Genomic DNA, 20,602 nt, shown 5'->3' on the forward strand with positions numbered 1-20,602 from the left:
CTCAGTGAGCCCTAATGGATGCTGTGGGCGATGACAGATGATGTCACATTGAGGGCAGTCTCAGCCGCTGTTGATGGACCAGACCCGGGACCCTCTTTTGCAGCTTCAACCAAACATCTGTGGAAGACGGAGTCAACAGAAACTACTACGGCGGAGGATGGAAAAAGGTGTAAATGGACTAAACTAATTATTCCCAAAAAAGAAAGATACAGAAAAATAGGTAGACGAAAGACGTGTATTTTCTACCAAGGATTCTCAAGTTGATGCAATGGGACACGTAGGCCTACCGCGTGATGTGATATTGAAAATGCATGCGATTGAAAGTTTGTTTTTTTCTATAAAAGATTTCAATGATTTTTACAGGTAGTTTATTAGTCAGATATATGAAAAAAAATATGTTGCTTGCAATGAGTGTTCATTTGGTGAGATGTTACTGGTTTTATTTTGGTCTTAAGCAGTTGTCATTCGAAGTAGGCTTTTAGGCTGTAGTCCAAATCTGGATTTTATTGGATAGACAACTGATAATGCAGATATTTTCCCTAATAACGATAGGTTGGAAAATGTGCCTTCCTTTACGTCACATTAACCATTTAGCTGCCATTCCTATTGAGAAAGACTGCAGTCAGCACAGATCTTTAGAGACCTCGAAGGCATATTGATGTCTTGTTTTATTTTCTCATTTCATAAAGATATGCACAATCAAGGATGTACACATCCAACGAGTGCTACTCTCTCCCATCTCTTCTCTCAACACAAATAAAAGTAATGTCTAAATAAAAAAATAAAAACTCACACTTGGATGAGAATGGCAGATTTAAAAAAAACAATGAGGCAACGTCAATTTCTTTCTCTATTTTTTACTTTCAAGGTATAAAATATTAATAAACAAGCTTTACTCTTACGAAATTACAATCAGTTTTACACAGAATTGATGGGTGTCTATTAAAAGACGTTTGCTCTAATGGTCTGCAGTGGTCAAAGAGAATGAACCAGATGAGAAGGAAAGTGTGCTTTTAACTCAGGTCCTGGTCAAAGAGAATGAACCAGACGAGAAGGAAAGTGTGCTTGTAACTCAGGTCCACCCTCAGAAGAAGAAGACAGAACGGTGGGACTTGAAGGCAATCATCACCAAATGTGGTAGGATCTTTGTCCCGCATGGTTCTGATGTCATTGCTAAGGATATAGAGTCTTTGAAAGATATGGCCAGAGCCATAGATCATGAACAGTGTGCTGAAGAAATGATGGTTGAAGCTTCTTTACAAGTCCCCCAGCCCATGGACATGGGAAATGGACCTGACTCTACCATAGAGATGGAAAAAAGAAATGGAACACTCACAAAGACAATGGATGGATTAAACCACCCCCAAAACATACAATTCATAGAGGATATTTCCAAACAGGCTATGTTGAAAAAGTCAGATGGCAATAATGATTCACCCATCGAGATGTCAGACACTAAGAACCATTCACCAGAGGTCAACATGGCTCCAGCAGACAGGAAGGCTTCTCATGCATCAGAGCATGGGCAGAAAACAGACAGTGATTATCCTTCCAAAGAAAAACACACAAAAAAGAGTAAATATGTTGCAATATCCCTTAGTAAATTAAAGACAGTTCTTTCAAGAGGGGGAAAGAGGAAACCATCGCCTACAGTTTCGGAAGATCAGATGTTACCATTAGCTACAGCAACCCCAGAGCCGCCACACAAAATAGGCAAGGCTGATACAGGCCTGGAGAAGTTGGAAAGTGTTCAATTGAGTAACTTCAGCATAACCAGCACGGACATGAACAATGGCACTGATGGAGTTGCAGAGACAATGCCATTAGATCCATATCTTGCAAAAGTGTTAGGCCTGGTTCCTAAGGGGTTGCAAAATGAGGCCCAAAAAAATCCTGAAATTGTTTTTCAATTAAGGAAAGAGACTCCAAGCACACTGGACCAGGACAGAACTCAAGCCATGTCAGACGAAATGTCTCAGGCTTTGCCTAGCACACCTTCAATAACCCAGGTCAGGACAGGTCAGCTAAAACCACTCAAGAAACTACGACGCAAATCTGCTGAGTCCATAAAGAAGAAATGTAAGTCCTCACATGTTACAATCAATAGATTATTTACGTTATTTTCATTTATTAACAAATGTGTAAGCCATATGAGATTCTTCATCTTGTTCATAGCGATAGTGTGATAGTTGCCGTCACAGATGAGTGACGTCACCTGATTACAATTGGTCCCTGATCAGTGTTTCCCCTACCATTGCCTTGGGGGGGCGGGCCGCCCTCCCAACGGAACCCCCCGCCCCCCCAAGAAAGAGGAATTATTACTGACGGATACACCAAACATCTGACAAGCAGGCTAAAATATGCATGTTTTTTAAACGCACCCAACCCGAATCTGGCGAGTGGCAAGCCCATAGGCTCGTTGGTAACGTTAGTCTGCCGTAGTCTCGCATAGCCAGACCTATCTCCACATTTCGCGCTGTGCCAGCGCTGGAGAATAATACAAGATTTTGCGCTAGTGTGCGCGCGAGACGCGAGAGTTTTTGCCGGCTGTGATGTCTGGAGATTGAAAGTAAGCAAGTTGAAACGTTAGCAAATATAATTGCTGAGTGTTCTGACAGAGAAAGTTGGTTAAAATTGGTAGTTATTATCGTGACTAGAAAGTGACTGACTATAGTTCCATAGTGTAAATAGTGTCAAAGAACTAGCAAGCTAGCTAGCTCAGAGGTGATGAGATGAGCTAGTCTCCTTGCACACTTGCCAGCTAAAGAGCTAACTGGAGGCACTTTATTATTTTACTTAAAGTAGATATACTATCTTTCTTATTCTGCTAGTGTTGGGCTTCATGGTAATACCATAATGGCATATTTACAGTACATGGACAGTTGATTGAAGCATTGGAAATGTCAGTTTTTTATAGTTGGACACAAGATTTTTTTTTCAGGTGAGACAGTAAAGTCAAAATGACATTATCTGACTGGATTGCCCACAGCAATCCAATATTCAATTATAATTATGTTATAAATTGATATGGATATTAGATTATAAATACTCTGGCTGTTTTGTTTACCTTTTGTTTGACAGCAAAAGGGAGAGAGGAGGATAGGGAGGGAGAGAAGGAGAGAGAGCAGGATGGTGTCGGCTCGGCACACCAGAGAGAGAGAGAGCAAGAACCAGGTGAGAAAGTGGACAGGTAGTCAAGACCACATAAGTAAGTAGCCTTGAGAACCGATGGTTCTGGAGCCTAATGGCCCATAGGGCAGGAGCCTATCTCCTGTTTCCGTAGCGTGAGGCGGCTTAATGTACAAGTACACCCCTGGACATGACGCTGGTATGAGGCAGGGTCTTACCCCCTGGGGGGAGGGGGTCCATGCCACGGTCCATGCCACCCCCCCAAGGCAGCAAACCTAGGGGAAACACTGCTGATGATTAATTTTCCCTATCTATTTCTCCATCTCCACTGTAAAGGAAAATGCTCCTGCCTCACCTCCTCTGCATCTGCTCTTGCTGTGTGTTGTTGACTAAGCTTAGGTTAACCCATATTGCTGTAGTCTCCCTGTTGCACAGTGGCATCTTCACAAATTAATATTCCATTCCTTTGGTCCCAACAATCCCTTATACTTAATTAGAGATCAGATTAAAACAAGCAGAGAGATCAAAGAGATCTTTCACTCTGGCAATCACCTAACACATGTTTGCATCCAATGCCTGACAGCAAAATATAAGAACTGGTTCAAACCAGTTTCTATCTTTAAATTTCAATACAAAAAACTTAATAAAACATTGTGTGGTGACTTCTTCTATACATTCACCTACGGCGTCTCCAGCAGCTCTGACAGAAAGACAAGACAACTCGGCTCACAAGCTAAATAGCATTTTATATTCCTCTCAATTTCCTCAAGTATCATCAAGATGCCTAAGAGAAAGGTAAGGAAATCATTTATTTTACATTGTTGGTCGTTTAAAAAATAAAATAACCGTTTTTTCATTGCTTTGGAACTATTTTATTTTAAAAAGTATCATTATCATATGTTTTTTGTTTGTTTTCATGCTGTGTCTGTCTCTTTCTCTCCTGTTTTGTCTTTACAGGGTGGTTGCATTTTTACACACCAGCTTCTTATGAAAAAGTACCCCATCCTAAATCCCTACAACTCAAAGTTTGTAGAAATCATTCAGTCAGGAAGTGGCACAGTCTGAAGGGAGGGCCAAGTGGTGCATGCCCCCCTGCAGATGGTCTGACCTTACTTGCTGATTTGGCCCTTAGTACCAGTATTGACCAAGTACTGCAACAGCCAGACCCGGCTCCTGAGAGAAAACTTGAGCCATGTTTGGAAATTAGTGATGGTGTTAAAGATGGTGGGTCTCCTGAGTCAATTCTTCATGCTCTGCTGAGGCGCCCATCCGCTAGCCTTAAACACCCCCCTAAGTCTCCGTTACCTAAGGGTCTTGTGGGTAGTGTGGAGGTGGCTGTCTTAATCTCAAATGAGCATTCTTACTCATCGCCCCCATCCTCCTCTCTACCATTGGGTTTGTCAGGTGCACTCCTCCAGGTCTCCCCTTTATCAAGTTCTGAGGGACTTCAGCGGCATCGCAAGGATATCTATGGTGATGGAACACAAGCACTACGTGCCTTCCTGTGTCAGGAGGATAAGAGCAGCGAAGAGGTTGGGGCTTCAGAATCCCTACAGAAAGGTGTCTTGCGCAGACACAAGTTCCGACGCTCATGCACCTTGGTTGAAAAAGAAGGCTCAATTCAAGTGACAAGGCTATGGAAGGAAAATTACAACTTTAATCTAGACAGCAAGTTTACCAATGACCCTAAAGACAAAACGGTGACTAGAGCCTTACATGGGTATGTACTTTTATTTTCTTATTTCTACTGTTGTGAATTACAATATACATGCATTCAGTTAAAGCCACAATCCCAAATTCTAGATGCCGTATGAACTTAATACAACAAGCATTACATCAGAAAGTATTTTTCACAGTGAAAGATGTAATTTGTGATTGTTTAAAATGGACCCCACCTCTAAACTTTTCTCTAACCCCTCCCTGCACTCTCACTTTGGATAGCCCATGGGATTTCAACATTGAGGACACAAATGAGGAAGTTCACTTGATCATCCACATGTGGATAGGTCTGTTTTACAGCCGGTCAACTGCTAGGTTCTTCCACACAGACCCAAGTCTTCCATATATGGAAGATGATGGTACAGAATTGGCTAATGGAATGTTACCTGCCAAGGATTCCTCTGAGATAAAGACCAGCTCTTCTGCTTTTGTACCCTCCTCCAAGATACCAGAATCTGAGGTTTTGGACCTTAGCAATGGGGGTAAAATAGATGCTCATCTCTCAAACCTACAATCTGAGGTATTGGACCGTTCCATGAAAAACTCTAGCACAGATCTCACTTCAGACAGAAAATGCAGCAGAAAAGACACCCCTGTGTCTCATGAGAGTGACACTGTTAAAGATCTCCCAGAACACAAACCAGCAAGGGTACACAACGAAACCTCCTTAAATCCACATCGAAGTACAGAGGTTGAGTTGAAGGTTTGCAAGCATGATGTTAACATACATATGAGTTGTCTTAAACTGCTTATTTTTATCACAGAATACATGTCTTATTTTTTTATGTGCAAAGTATTTATCTTTCCTTTATTGTTCCATTTCTCCACAGGGTTACAGAGACCGTGTGGATAGCATGTCAGACAAAACAAGTGAGGTAGATGATGATGATAATGTTAATGATGGAAGAAGCAGCCAGGAGAATGACACCAAGAGTCCCTTACAAAAGGATGGCAACCTGAGACATTCAAACTTAAAGTCTTTGGAAAGTGAAGGATCATACATTCTCTTGTGTGAACAGACAGCAAATGTGTACATTCAGCAAGAAAATGTTCTGGAGAGTCAAAGAATATCACAATTAATGGGCAAGGACATTGGCCATCAAAAGAATGAGAGGTGTGATGGAGAACAAAACACTAAGATGGTGGAACAAGTTGATGATGATTCAGTCAAATCAAAGGCATGCACAGAAGTGCAGAGGAACAGTGATGCTAGCTGTATGTCTCACACGGTGGAGCGTCATGAAAATGAATCCAGAGATGGGGATCATGTTGCCAGCCATGACGGCAATGTATCAAAGGAGACCCACAAAGCAGTGAGAATTCTCAATGAGAATGATTCTGCAGAGGCAGCACCACCAGAGGTGCATAACATAAATGAGGAAATCAATGCAGCCCATGATGATAATCTTTCTAAATATGAGGCACAACTAGCGAATGATTCCATTGACGAGGCACTTCAAGTAGTGCATAACAAAGACGAGGATCACTTTACAATGCATGATGGAAACGTCTCCAAAGATGAGGTCCAAATTGGATGGGATTTCAGGATGGGATTGGTTCTAAAGATGAGGCAGATGAGGCATGAGGCAGATTCCAGAGATAAAACACCTGTGCTCTGTGAAGGGAACACTTCTAGAGAGGATGACATCATTGCAGTGCGTGATGGCAATATTTCAGTTGCTGAGGCACCGTTAATAGTGTATAATGAAGATGATTCCAGAAGTAATCAGCTATCAGCAGTGCAATGTGATAATGATTCAGGAGATACTCCACTGCCTGTGCATTGTTGTGGCAATTCTGCCATCAATGTAGAACCCACTGCAGTGCAAGATGGAAATGGTTCCATAGGTGAGGCACTACCAATGGTGCATGGTGAGGATGTTTCTGTTGATGAGACACCATTAGAGATGCATGATGAGAGAGATTCTAGAGATGAGGCACCCGCCAAAAATGTCACTTTAACAGTAAGTGATGGGAACACCCTTTCTGTAGATGAGTTAAACTCCGCCATTCATCAGCCCATGAATGACATTTTAAAAGAGAACCAAGCTAAAGTACATTTCCACTCAAAGATTTGCGATAGGGCTATTTTGTTTGCAGGTGAGATGCCACCAATATTAGATTTGAATGACTCCAACCAAAAAATTGTTTCAAAGGAAAGTGACGCTCAAAAAAGATGCCCAACCCCAACTGTGGATGAGGTGCCATACGATTACATTCCATGTCCTGACAATTCTGAGGGCGTGGCTATTTGCAATGGTGATGGAGTCAGTAAAGCCAAGACTGGGAAAGGTCAAAGCAGATGTTCAACACCCACACAGGATGAGTTACCATTTGATCAGGAACTTTGTTATGACAGTCAAACACTGAAGACTGTTTTATTGCCCAATTCTAAAGACACTAAGGTCCATAATCTCAGTAGTGGTCTTGGTCTTGAAAAGGAACAGGTTCAAGGTAACCATGAACTCCATTGTAGAAGCAGTCTTAGCTCTGTGGACAATGAGCTGCATAAATCCAGCAACAACAATCCTGAATCCAATCATCTCAAAACCAATCCAGTCGTCTCTCAGGTACAAACTTCTGACCCCAGCAGTAAGTCACTGTCCACCTGCCAACCTCCCAAGCTTCACTCAACTTCTTCCATGAATGCAAATGATTTTGGTGCCGATTCAATTATGGACCATACCTCTGCTGAACAAGGACTGCATACTCATTCAAGAACAAAGTCACAGGACTCATCTCCCAAAAGCAAATGCACATTGACAGAGAAAGCATTTTCTGAGCAATCAAGCAATCCTGAATCCCATTCCACTGAAACAGAAACTACATGTATTGAATACCACTCAAAAAGAACATGTGACTCAAATGACATTTCTTTGGAAAGAGATGCTATTTTAGAATGTGACTCAGTGGAGTTTATTCATCAAATGATTGCATTAGTCAGGGCTACAGCACCTTCACAGGACCTTTTAGCTCTCGACTCAAATGAACCCCGTCCATCCAGCCAACGCCCTATCATGGCAGTGAAACCTTGTAAGAGTGATGACAGCAGAGGAGAATACATCTGCAATGAAGGACAAACAGATGACCCTTATTTGTTTATTTGTTTATTTAAAAGGATCCCCATTAGCTTATGCCGTAGCAGTTTGCTAATCTTCCTGGGGTCCACATATAATCAACAGACAAACACCTAATACATTAATACAACATATAATACATTAAAGGTGACTTTGGATGTGCTCATAGATGAAGAAACTGATAGCCCTGCCTGCTCAAACACTACAGTTCAATCTAACAGCACTCCATTGGCCCCAGTGATGATGAGGAAACCGAATGAGAGCCCCACAAGAGTCTCTGAGGATGTTAGAGATAGTAAGGAGTCTGCTGGAGATCTAGACAACATTGAATCTAGTTTTAAGGCAAATTTGATATATGATGACCAACACAAAGTTCGTAAATCTCATTTCAATAAAACAAAACTTGACTACATTAACTCTTTATATAAGTATCAGGAATGGGACAAAGAGGAATGTGATGAGGATTTGGCATTCAGCAAGACGAGCACTTCCTCTTCAGTCTCCTTACAGTCAGAACAGCACCAGCAGAACTGGTTCAAGTATTGTCAGGCTAAGACAAGTGGGAAGTCAGTCAACAGATGGATGGATATGCCTGAGGAAGACTCCGCAGTTGCAATGTCATCTATAGTTACGGTTTTGGATCATAAAGGAAACAGAAGGACTTATGAAAATTATCCCATTGTAAAACCGACAACAAATATGCACACCCGGACAGTTCATAATTTAAAGAGAAAGGGCTCAAACAGTTCTCTGGAAGAATTCTCTGAAAAGTTGATTAAATCTGACCCCACCCAATCCTCTATGGACCAAGAGTGTCTCATTTACTCAGAAAAAATGAACCAGATTCTAAAAGGTAGCAGAAAGGGTATGAGCCACAACAAGACTGCCCTATTCAACAGATCGAAACACATTGTAGGTCAAATGTAAAGTCTAATTTCTGTAGCCCAGTGACAGTGCACTTTTCCAGTCTGCAGGAACAAGACAGCTCAGAAGAGCACTGGGAGGCACTACCGTCACTTGCAGGGCAAAAGATAAAAGTAGACATGCCTGAAAGAAAGGATATGGCTGAGGCAACCAACGGAGAGATGCCCCTGCATCTTCAGAAACTGTTTTATGCAAAGGGAAAAGAGATGACACATGCAAGGATTTCTGACATGGCTGTGGAATGTGCCAAGTCATACCAAGCCATGATGAATGACGTTTGTGCCGGCAAAAAGCTCTCATCCAAAACTGGGGGTCACAAGAGTGACAACACATTCCCCAAGTCTAGAGCAAGCAAACACACAGACTTCTGTGGTCAGATGAAGAGAGAAATGTCTGACAGTCTTCATGATAATCTAAATTCTGTTGTGAGACAGTCATGTAAGATCAAGTTCAGGTTCTACATATTAGTGACATCAGCTGACGCCTTCTTCAAAAAGACTAAGGTAATTACAGTGGGGGGGGGAACATCTTGATTCAACTATAGAAAACAACATTATTTGTCCATGTTTACAACAATGGGTTGCACTTTATATTGTTTCCCCTACATTGTATCTTGTTTCATAGTCAACATCTTGTTTCATAGTCATTAGTTTATTACACAGCATATGGAGCGGAAACCGTCCTTATTCCACTAGTGGAAGAACATAAATGAAATGTAATGAAAAATAAAAGAGATTACCAATGTACTATGTAACAGCATGTTAATGCAAAGACGTTGCTAGTGTAAAGAGATACTACACATGTAGGGGCAACCTAATGTAAAGTGACCTACATCACGATCCTTAATTTCCTGTAGGATCTGTTAAAAGCAGAGGGCCACATTGAGGTAGAACCATCGAAATTTTGCCTGGATGAGGATAGCCCCTCGTCCCCCCTACTCATCATTCTGAGAAACGAAGATATTGCTGAACACATTTGTACGGTAAGACAGGAGCCAGGCAGGCTAAGTAAAAACCATGTCACCCAGCAAGAGAATTGTAGGAGATGTACCAGGGCATTATCTCGAGATGTAAAAAGAGATTTGTCACCATCAATGAGTGAGTTTCATGCAAATTAATGTGAGACCATTGTTGAAACCCAGCCATCTTATAGCTCACATCAGCTTCAACATTGTGTTTTCCACAGATCCCTCATCTGCTTGAGCTGAAGAAGTCACCCAGCGTGTTGTTTGCTGGTATTGACCAGAGGTGTCAAAAGTATTCACATTCATTACTCAAGTAGAAGTATAGATACTATGGTTTAAAAAGACTGAGCATTAACATGTGAACACGGAAGATATGATGACTAGTTGCCTAAGTATTGTAATGGTGCAAAAAGTCAAACGTCAAAAGTCAAACGTCAAAAGTCAAAAGTCAATAGCCTTTATTGGAACTGTGAGGGCAAAACCATACAAACCATAACAAAGTAGTGATTCAATATTTCCTGAAAAAACACACATACACACAATCTACATCAGCATCAGAGTTACCAATAAGCTTTGTTAAGCCGCAAAAGCAGCAGGTTCTCAAAGTTCTTTGAGCCAATGCATGCTCTTTTTGGCCTGAAGATCAGCCCTGCGACACTAAACAGTCTTTCACAGGCTGCTGAGGCAGGGAGTCCCGTATTAAGTTTGAGTGATAGCTGGCACACAGCTGGGAAGGTCTTCAGTACCTCTACTGTGTCTCCTGGGCACCCCAGGTACGCATCCAACTGCTGGGACGTTTCAAGAGGGCCGGTCTTCTTCAAGGAGGAAAAGAAGTCCTCTTCCTCAGACGATTGGGAGCCCTCACTGAAGTGTTTCTCGGCCTGACAGTCCAAGTGGCTTCTGATATAGTGAAGGCCTGTGGAATAAAAAACAAAAATCATGACAATTTAGACTATATGGCAGTATTGTAACTGTGTATTGGATAGTGTTGTGTGTGTGTGTCATTAAATGTAATTTCAAACTAATTTCACTGTCTTCATAGAAATTACACATATTAAGCGGAAGTGAGACACTTACCAAGTTTGAGGATATTTTCGTCACTTGTCCAACAGGTCTTAAATTTGGGAACTAGAATGGCTGCGGCTATCAGTTCTGGATCTGCAAGCATCTCTCCGAAGCGTTTCTCAAGGCCTGAAAGAAGTGCAGCAATCAAAGGCTCACAGAACTTGGAGGCGACTTGAAGGTGCTGTAGCTTGGTCCTTAGCAGAGTTATGGTGGGGACCAACCATCCCATCTGCACACTGGTTTCTCCCTGAAGAACATCCAGTGCCTTTGCAACTGGGCTCATTGTCTTCGCATATTCTGCAAGAAATGCAAGTTCCACTGGAGTAAACCTGTACAAAGAAGAAGAGAAAAACACAACATGGAACATTAAGTCTACTTGATGTAGCACCTTCAACTGGAGGAACTGATCATTAAAAAGGAAAAATATTGTCATCTGAGACTTTTAGAAATGAAGTTGTGTTGCTACAAATCACATTCATAGTAAATATGGGGACTGCATATTGGCATAGTGCATACGTGTTCTACAGTATTCCAAGTATAAAACTGTGACTTAATCTATTGTTAATCACTTCATTAACTGTAAGGCAGAAAAACAAGCACTTACTTGGGTGTATCTAGTTCACTGCAGACAGCTGCAAGGGCTCCCTCGCCTTGTTCTCGTGTTATTCTCACTATTCTTTCTACGGCTGAGAAGAGTGAATTCCACCTTGTAGCAACAGGCCTTACGAGTTGGAGTTTGCAGTGGTCTTCAGATGCGGTGGTTGATCTTGAACTTTTATTCCACAGGCTAGAGCATTTGGCAAATGTGGACCTTGACACGCGCTTGTACAGTGGGTTGACCTCTGCTTTTGAAGCATCAACTGTGGACACTAAATTGAGGAGGTGGCAGGCGCAGCGATGGTGCTTGGGTAGCTGGTATTCTAAGTAGTCATCTTCTTCCAACAGGGCTCCGGCATCAACAAATTCAACACCCTCAAGGCTTTCCTCTTCTTCATCGTTATCATCATTTTGGCCACAATCATCCTCTTCTCCATCACCCTCTCCTACAGGTTCAGCATTGTTGTTCTCGTCAGTCTGCCCATAAACTCTGAAGGCTTTCAGGAAGTTTGATCCGTTGTCAGTTGTAGTGCGAACAATCTTCTCTCTGACATTGAATTCTGTGTGAATATCATTTAGGGCACCAGCCAGGGCAGAAAAGGTATGTGACCCTTTAAGTTGCTTGCATGCCAGGGCAGCACAGGATCTCTGCATGGTCTGGGGGTTAAACCAGTGCGCAGTGACACCAATGAAACCGCGACGGTGTGCCGTCCAGCAGTCTGTTGTTGTTGCTATGAACTCAATTTCACTAAGGGCAGCTTTCAGTTTTCTTTTCATTTCAACAGAGGCCTTTGTGACTTTGTTAACAACAGTATTACGCGTCATGACATTTGTATTTGGCTGAAGATGTTGCACAAGCTCAATGAAGCCCTGTTGCTGAACAATGTGTGGTGGGTGCAAGCCTTGGACAATGAATTTGAGGACTACTTTATCCACACTTGCCTGGGACACTCTTCGAGCCTCCCACAGCTTGGTTTGTTTGGAGGGTGGGGTCAAAGAACCTTCAGTGGATGACTTCCTTTTGAGGGCTGTTGAAGAAAGTTGCGTGTACCTCTCTAGACGAGTGGGGTGTTTCTTCTGTGGAGAAAATGAATGCACAGGCACAGATTGAGATTCATATTATTTCTCTCAAACCACAAGCTGAGATTATCTAGGACTTCCGCTGTATTAAATGTCACGCTGGAAGTTCATGAATGGAGGTCAGACTACAAGTTAGGGAGCAGTTTCACTGGTCTATGCAATTATGTTGAGCACACCAGAATATTGCCACTTAAAGCTGTTTTAGGACCACAAGCAGCTGCTGGCATGACTGAAAAGTAACATTATTGTTAATGGCACACACCGCGCACATTTCTTCTCCCGTGGGAACATAATTAACTCTTTACAGCAACAAACACGGTAAAACTCCGACCTCAACACATGAAGGATTACAAATGAAACATTGAATCATAGCCTACTGCTAGCAAGCAAACCATGGCATGTTCTTAGCCATAGCAAACATTGCAAATTTACCATTAGTACGTTACTAGGTTACTACAAAATGTCGACTGATGATAACAAACTTTCAGCTTACCTCAATATGCTTTTTCAAATTAGACGGTGAGTTTTTGAAGGCCATTAGCTCGTGGTACTTGGGTGCGCAGAGCTTGCAGTTTTTGCATCCAACCATTTCAAAAAATTCTTCCAGGTACGGCCAGGGATGGAGAAGGGTTGGCTGATCTTCCTGGCTATCAACCTGGTTGATGCTGGTGCTTGGTTGGGACATTTCGCTGTTATTTTGAGTCTCTGGCACGGTCACGGACATCTTTGGCTACATACATCTGCTTTCCTTGCTGGAGTGTGATTTGTGTCATGTGCAGCAGATGGAATGCATCTCGTACAAACCAATAGGGTGTCGGAATGGTATAATGTTTATACTTCTTGTCACAGCTATAATAGGTGTTATAATAGGTGTTATAATAATATAATAGGTGTTATAATAGGTGTTATAATAGCTATAATAGGGTTAGGCTAGGGTATCGGATAACGTCAAGAGTAGCAGGAACGAGCATATGAACCAACCATTAAGTGGTTACGATCTGGCGATGACTGGAAGCAGGAGCAGAGCTTAAGTAGGAGCCAGTCGCGGTCTTATTCGTCCACACCTGGCACCACTGATTGATGGCTGATGAATGAGCCAGGGGCGCTCTTAATCGTCCACTGATCGACGTCTGATGATCCAGGGGCGCTCTTAATCGTTCAGTGATCGACGTCTGATGAGCCAGGGGCGCTCTTAATCGTTCACTGATCGACGTCTGATGAGCCAGGGGCGGAGCTGTGACACTTCTCATCCAACCACAATCAAATTCACTCTATCCGGATGGCGCGACTTATCTGGATAGGTTTTTTTTGTGTGTGTTTTTTTTAACGATGAAAAGCTGTAATGAAAACAAGCTGAAATGCAATAGGAGTAACGAGGCTATTTGTAAAATGTAAGGAGTAGAAAGTACAGATAATTGCGTGAAAATGTAAGGAGTAGAAGTAAAAAGTCAGCTGAAAAATAATTACTCCAGTAAAGTATAGATACCCAAAATTTCTACTTAAGTAAGGTAACGAAGTATTTGTACTTCGTTACTTGACACCTCTGGTATTGACCATCCCAATGACGTTGTGAACCTGACCCACCAGGAGCTCTTCAGCAGGGGAGGCTTTGTCGTGTTTGAAGGGGCAGCGCTGGATGCACTCAGTCTTTGTACGGACACTCTACACCAGACTATCACACTACATCATGCTTTAGTGCAGAAGCAATGGTGCTTTGCAATCGATATGATTTTACCAACAGTCTGGTAATGTATTTCTCATACATCGCAACTAGATGTCAACACATTATGGATTTGTGATCTTTGTGTTTGGCTCTTTCAGGCAACGTGAAACAAATGGCAGGTTTCCTGGAGGAGCTCAGCAAGAAGGGGAAGTGGAAGTGGCTGCTGCACTACAGAGACAGCCGTCTGCTGAAAGAGAACGCACGGTATGCTTACATTGTTAGAATTGTAGAATGTAGAATGCTTACATTGTTAGAATTGTATCTTACACTCTTCATTCAGTGTATACAGTGGTAACAATGAGTACTTTCTGGTACTTTCTTACTTCGAATTCCCTGACCGGTACTGTACCAAATGGTATCATGAATGATCAAAACAAGTAACTCATAGGTTATTACTATGTAATAACATTGTATACCGTTATTTTCCCCCAAATCCCTGGTTATCTCTGTACTATAAAATATATAATATATACAACTCTTACCATTTGTAAGAATATTGTTACAGTGACAGATGAGATGTCTGTGTAAGAGTGAAAGATGAGCTTTCTAAAATAACCCTTATGATGCCACTTTATATTTATGGTGACCTGAATTTTGTGATTGACTTGTAATGGCCTGAATTACTTCAAAAGATACTGAATGAATTAACATATTCATCTCTACATTTAAGATTAGGTAATTTTGTTAATCACTATAACTGTGTGGTTGCCCCCTCTGCAGGTCCAGTGCTGAGGCACAGGACAAGAAGAAATTCATGGACTGCTGTCAGGAAGCTGGCATGGTGGAGATACTGCCCTACCATGAATGTGATGTCATTTCAAAGGATCGACCCAATTACCTCGACTGTCTGGTCCACTTGCAGGTCCAGAATGTATCAGCCCGTTTCCCTGTATTCATAACTGGTGAGATTTCTATTAACATTTCTTAAAGCAACTGTGCACTGAATCTGATATTGAGACAAATCATACTTTAAACATGTTGATGATCCACCCCTCGTTTGTAGTTGTTGCAAAAGCCTAAATATGAGAAATAGCTCACGTAAAAATATAACATCAAACTTACATCTGAAATGAGTTGTTTGTCTCATATTTGTTCAAGACGAGTCCATATTTACTAGGTAAGGTAGCTTGGACAACAAAACCTACTATATAAAATACAAAAGTATGTGGAAAAAAAGGGTGGGGTGGGGGTGGGGTAGAAGCATTGCACAGATACATGATCGATAGTACATGCAGCAAATGCAGCAAAGCCTATGCATACTTAAATGCAATTTCTGGTCCAGGTCATAGTAACGCATGCTAAGGCTGAACTTATACAAACGCCCTGTTCCAGTCATGTTAAGTGACCTGTGTAAGTAATGGGTCAGTGAAGCATTTTTAAAATGTATTATTGGGACAGAGACAGTGGAGATTGACAGGAAGGATGGGTGAGATAGTGGAGGGATGATATGCAGGATATGTCGACAGCTGGAATCGAACCGGGGACCCAGCAACGCCTTAGTGTGCTACTCCACCAAGCGCCCCCAGTGAAGCATTTTTTTAATCAAACAATTTCTAAGAGGTTAAAGTAGAGATTATCAGCTTTTATTTGATGGTATTTGTGTAAATATTGGTTACACCATTTAGAAATGATAACAGTTTTGAAACATAGACCCCCTATTTCACTGTCCCATTACTTACACAGGACACTGCATGTTTGTTACTCACCAAATAATAGATTTTGATAGGCTGCTGACAAACTGTTCTTCGTCTGAGCAAGGGTCTCAATTCCCCAAAATATAAAATAAAAGAGAAAATGAGAACTTGAGAAAGCAGCACTTTCATGAGTAACAAACTTATATTGAACATAGTCACTCAAGAAGGGCCTGATAGAGCCCACTGTTTTGTATTGACCGCAACAGAGCATTTGTTTACACTCAGTGTTAGCATGTCCTGGACCAGAACTACTTACATGCATGAACTCACACAATTGACACTGGTGACCCTAACCATACTGCAGCAGGACATCCATACCCAGCCATCACCTTGTCTTGAGATGTCTTAAGATGTCTTAATTAACCAAAATAAGACATTTTGTCTGTCAAGATGTCTTAAGTCGTCTTAAGACCTAACCTGAAGACATGCACTCATTCACTCACTTAAGACATGGAGCATAAGAGCCATATTTTCTGTGTCTTGAAGACACAGAACATCTTGAGATGTCTTAAGACACTGAATATCAATGTCTTAAGACAGTCAGGCGATCTTGTTCCAATTGGAATAATTCAAGTATAATAATGAATTATCCTATTATATATTTTACATTATTAATTAGTTAATAATAATTCAATTGGTGTGTCCCAGGACAAAAAATGCATGTCATGTGGATAAAAGGTATTAACTGTGAAGTTTAAGTGTTTTCAACACGATGAGCATAAACAACGAGTGACATCTCTGGGAAGTTGATAAAACATTTAATACAAGTGCAATTAAATAGAAAAGTACAAAATAGTTTAATACAAGTAAATACAGTGTATTAAATATGAAAACAAGTAAATAGTATAATAAATATTAATTAATTAAATAGAATAAATATATATCAACTATATTATATTATTAAATATATTACATTTTTATATACAATTTCATTGTTATCTTTTTAAATATGTAACAAATCATTAAATATTAAAACAAGTAAATAGTATAATAAATATTAATTAAATAAATAGAATAGAACGGGAGGGAACTGAACGAGTCATGCCACAGCATGACAGCAGTTTATGTAACAAATAATAAAAAAAAACAGTACAAAAATCGAAGTAAAATCATAAATCATTGTCTTTAACAGCGTTAACTGCTGCGGTCTGTGCATCTTTATCTCTTTGCACTGCCTTGTGCCACGCCAACAGAAAAACTTCTGTCATGCTGTGGCACGACTCATTCAGTTCCCTCCCGTTCCCTCCCCTATGCTTGAAAGCAAGCTTGGTGGCTCTCTGAACCAAATGTTTCACTTCAGCCTCTGTGGAGGTTGGCAGGATCTTCCTCTCGGCCCATTTCTTGAGAGCATTGAACATGCTGTATCTGCAATCGAAAAAATACAGATATTAATGACTTGAATGTTTCCTCAAAGTGGTGTGAAACGGTGTGCAATGGGCTTTGAAGTAGATTTTCTGTTGTTTGGTGAGACTATAGTGCGGAGGCTACTCTGCCCTCGCAGTTAAAAGACGGCTTCACCCATTTTCAACCAGCTTTCTATCATTACATTTTAGGTTTTAAATGGGTAATAATAATGTTATACACACTAGCTGTGCTCTGGTCCAATCAGAGTGGCCTGTGGGTGCTCTGCTCTGGTCCAATAAGAGGCATGGGGAGTGGCCTTGGAAAGGGGGAGAACCCCACTGCATTCTGGGTGTTGTATTTTTTCTGCCATTTCTGTAAAAGGGCATTTTGCCACGCTTTTACTCTGATATCTGGTCAGGTAGCACTAATTTCAAGTATATTTACACCTTTCTACTCCATAGACAGGCCAGTTTCAGTGAAAGACCATCTTCCCAGCGGTGAAACACTCCTTTAAGTTCTGCTTTTTTTCGCTTCAGCATCACATGCCGTGGCATTGATAATAGGAATTGATAAGCTCAGAGGCATACGATAACATTTCCTATTCCATTTTGTTATCGGTTCTCAACTGGAACTGGTTCTCGATTCCCATCCCTATCCAGGGGTATGGTACTTTTCTTTTGTTCTTGTAAGACTCACACAGTATCTCAGATGCCCCAGATACATTTTTTAAATGTAAATTAAGTAATACAACAAGTGCCATCAACGTGTGTTGGCTCCCCACAAAGTTTGTGGGGAACCAAAACACATACTATATTATTATATTTTTTAAAAAAAGTATACCTGTAATTTATGAACCATTTGTTCACTGTCCTCATCTGCACTCCCTCCACAAGCAACTGGCTCTTTTCTACAATTGAGGGATAGCGTCTCTTCAGGAAAAGAGCTTTGCTCTTTTCAAGAGCCCTCTTCTGGCCCCCTTCACTGCTGGAGCCTAGAATAAGAAAAAAACAAGACAGTCTAATAAACATCATGGCATATCCCAGACAAAGTCAAGAGAAAATGTATTCTAATAGTATTGTTTAATTGTTTGTTTTACTTGTCATCCTGCTTGATGTCCCTTGGTGCCGGTGGCATGAGCATGTACATGCCTGGCAACGACAGCAGGCCCCATCTCTCTCTCCAACTGATGACCCTGTAGTATGAAATTAAATACATAAATCTGGAGCACTGTCCCACATGGATCTCCTCATGTACTGGATTTTCTATAACATTTATTCAACAACCTTATTTTACACAACAAACTACATTAACACAGATGGAGTAAACACTACAATAGTAGAAATTGTAGAATTTAGTCCGACACAAAGGACCAGGTTTGCGTTCACAAAATGCTCTTCTCCACCTTTGTATATATTTTTATCACACACCTCTGACGATTCTCCCTCTGCTCTGGCCGAATCTGCTCAAATTTGGAACAAGGAGTCGTCCTCTCCTCTCCTCTCCTCTCCAGAAACATCTGCTTCTGGATGACACAGGTGAGTTTATCATTATAAGGGTAAGGGAGAAAGCTTAGTTCTGTATTATGCTTCATTTATTACAGCAAAACGACGCCTGTCTAGATAGTTGTAGATTAGGCTAATTTAGCTAACAAGCTAGTTAGTAAGATTGTACTAACCTTGACTGTTAACAAGCTAGTTAGTAAGCTTATACTAACCTTGACTGTTAACAAGCTAGTTAGTAAGCTTGTACTAACCTTGACTGTTAACAAGCTAGTTAGTAAGCTTGTACTAACCTTGATAACTGTCGCTGCTGCTCAAATTTCCGTAGCGTCGCGGCATCTTCTCCTCAGAATGTTGGTTGTTGGTTATGGGAACTGGTAACGTCAGCAGCTGTTGATAATCAGTGCAGGCTCGCAAATAAGAGGAGGGAGATGGATACTAGAGAAAGCGGATTGGGGGAAGTTTGCAGAAGTAAGTGAAGAGTGGTTGTCCTTGGTAGATGGGAGTAGGGGTATTGAAGAGGTATGCAGGGAAATTAACGCAGGTATAGTGGCTGCAGCAGGGGAGGCGATACCGAAATCAGGGCCAAGGCAAATGAATAGAAGAGTACCGTGGTGGTCAAAAGAATGCAAAGATGCTGTTAAAATAAGGAATGGAGCATTTAGGAGATTGAAGAATCTCCATAACTTTCAGCTACTGACTGAATATAAGAGAGCACAGGCACTAGTAAGGAGAGCTGTTAGGAAGGCAAAGAGGGAGCACTGGAGAAAGTTCTGTGACTCTGTGGGACGTACTACTCCAATAGGGCAGGTGTGGGGAATGGTTAAAAATATGAAAGGGATAGGGAGGAAATATGGGTATCCTATGCTTATTGAAGGTGATGATGTTATTGTTACAAGCAAAGAGAAAGCTGAAGTCATTGCTAGAACATTGGTTAGGGTACATAGCTCTGACAACTTAAGTCTGGAAGAGAAGAAAGGGAGGGAAGAGACTATGTTAAGGTATCCTGATGTAGATGTGAGGGTGGATGGAGTAGAGGGCAGCTTGGATGCATTATTCACTAGAGCGGAACTACTTAAGGTGCTGAGGAAGTTAAAGAAATCTGCTCCAGGAAGGGATATCTGTTATATCATGTTGGAGAAACTGAGTGATAAAGATGTTCTGTTGATGCTGTGCAACAACATTTGGGTAGAGGGAGTGATTCCCCAGGGGTGGAAAGAGTCCTTAATTGTGCCAATTAGAAAACCAGGTAAAGATCCCCACAATCCAAGCAGCTATAGGCCAATTGCATTAACATCCCAGGTGGGAAAAACTATGGAGAAAATGATAAATGACAGGTTAACCTACTGGGTGGAATCAAAAAATCTGCTACAGAGTTACCAGAGTGGATTTAGAAGAGGGAGAGGTACTATGGACCCTGTTATATGCTTGGAGGATGACATTAGAAGAGCTCAAGTAAACAAAGAGGTAGTGGTAGCAGTCTTTTTTGATATTGAGAAAGCATATGATATGATGTGGACAAAGGGCCTGTTGATAAAACTGCAGGAAATGGGGGTTGGGGGCAGAATGTTCAGGTGGATTAAGGATTTTTTGTATGAAAGGAGCCTGAGGGTTAAAATTGATGGGGAGGTCAGTGCTAGATATATAGCAGAGAATGGAACCCCCCAGGGAAGCATTGTAAGCCCCTTATTGTTCGATATTATGATAGATCATATTTTAAAAAATGTACAGGGAACTGACGGAGTGGCTTTGTTTGCTGATGATGGTGCTATGTGGAAGAAGGGGAG

General features: G+C 41.3%; 1 long non-coding RNA gene across 1 annotated transcript; it reads left to right on the top strand.

The window, feature by feature from the left end:
* Positions 1-14,129: 14,129 nt before the first annotated feature.
* LOC308149631 lies at positions 14,130-15,111 on the top strand. Its single transcript, XR_013937258.1, has 3 exons — positions 14,130-14,206; positions 14,377-14,482; positions 14,999-15,111. It is a non-coding gene; the product is annotated as an uncharacterized lncRNA (long non-coding RNA).
* Positions 15,112-20,602: the final 5,491 nt, after the last annotated feature.

The sequence above is a fragment of the Nansenia antarctica genome (genome assembly GCF_963989245.1).
Source record: "Nansenia antarctica genome assembly, chromosome: 2".
In the NCBI taxonomy this organism is placed as follows: domain Eukaryota; kingdom Metazoa; phylum Chordata; class Actinopteri; order Argentiniformes; family Microstomatidae; genus Nansenia; species Nansenia antarctica.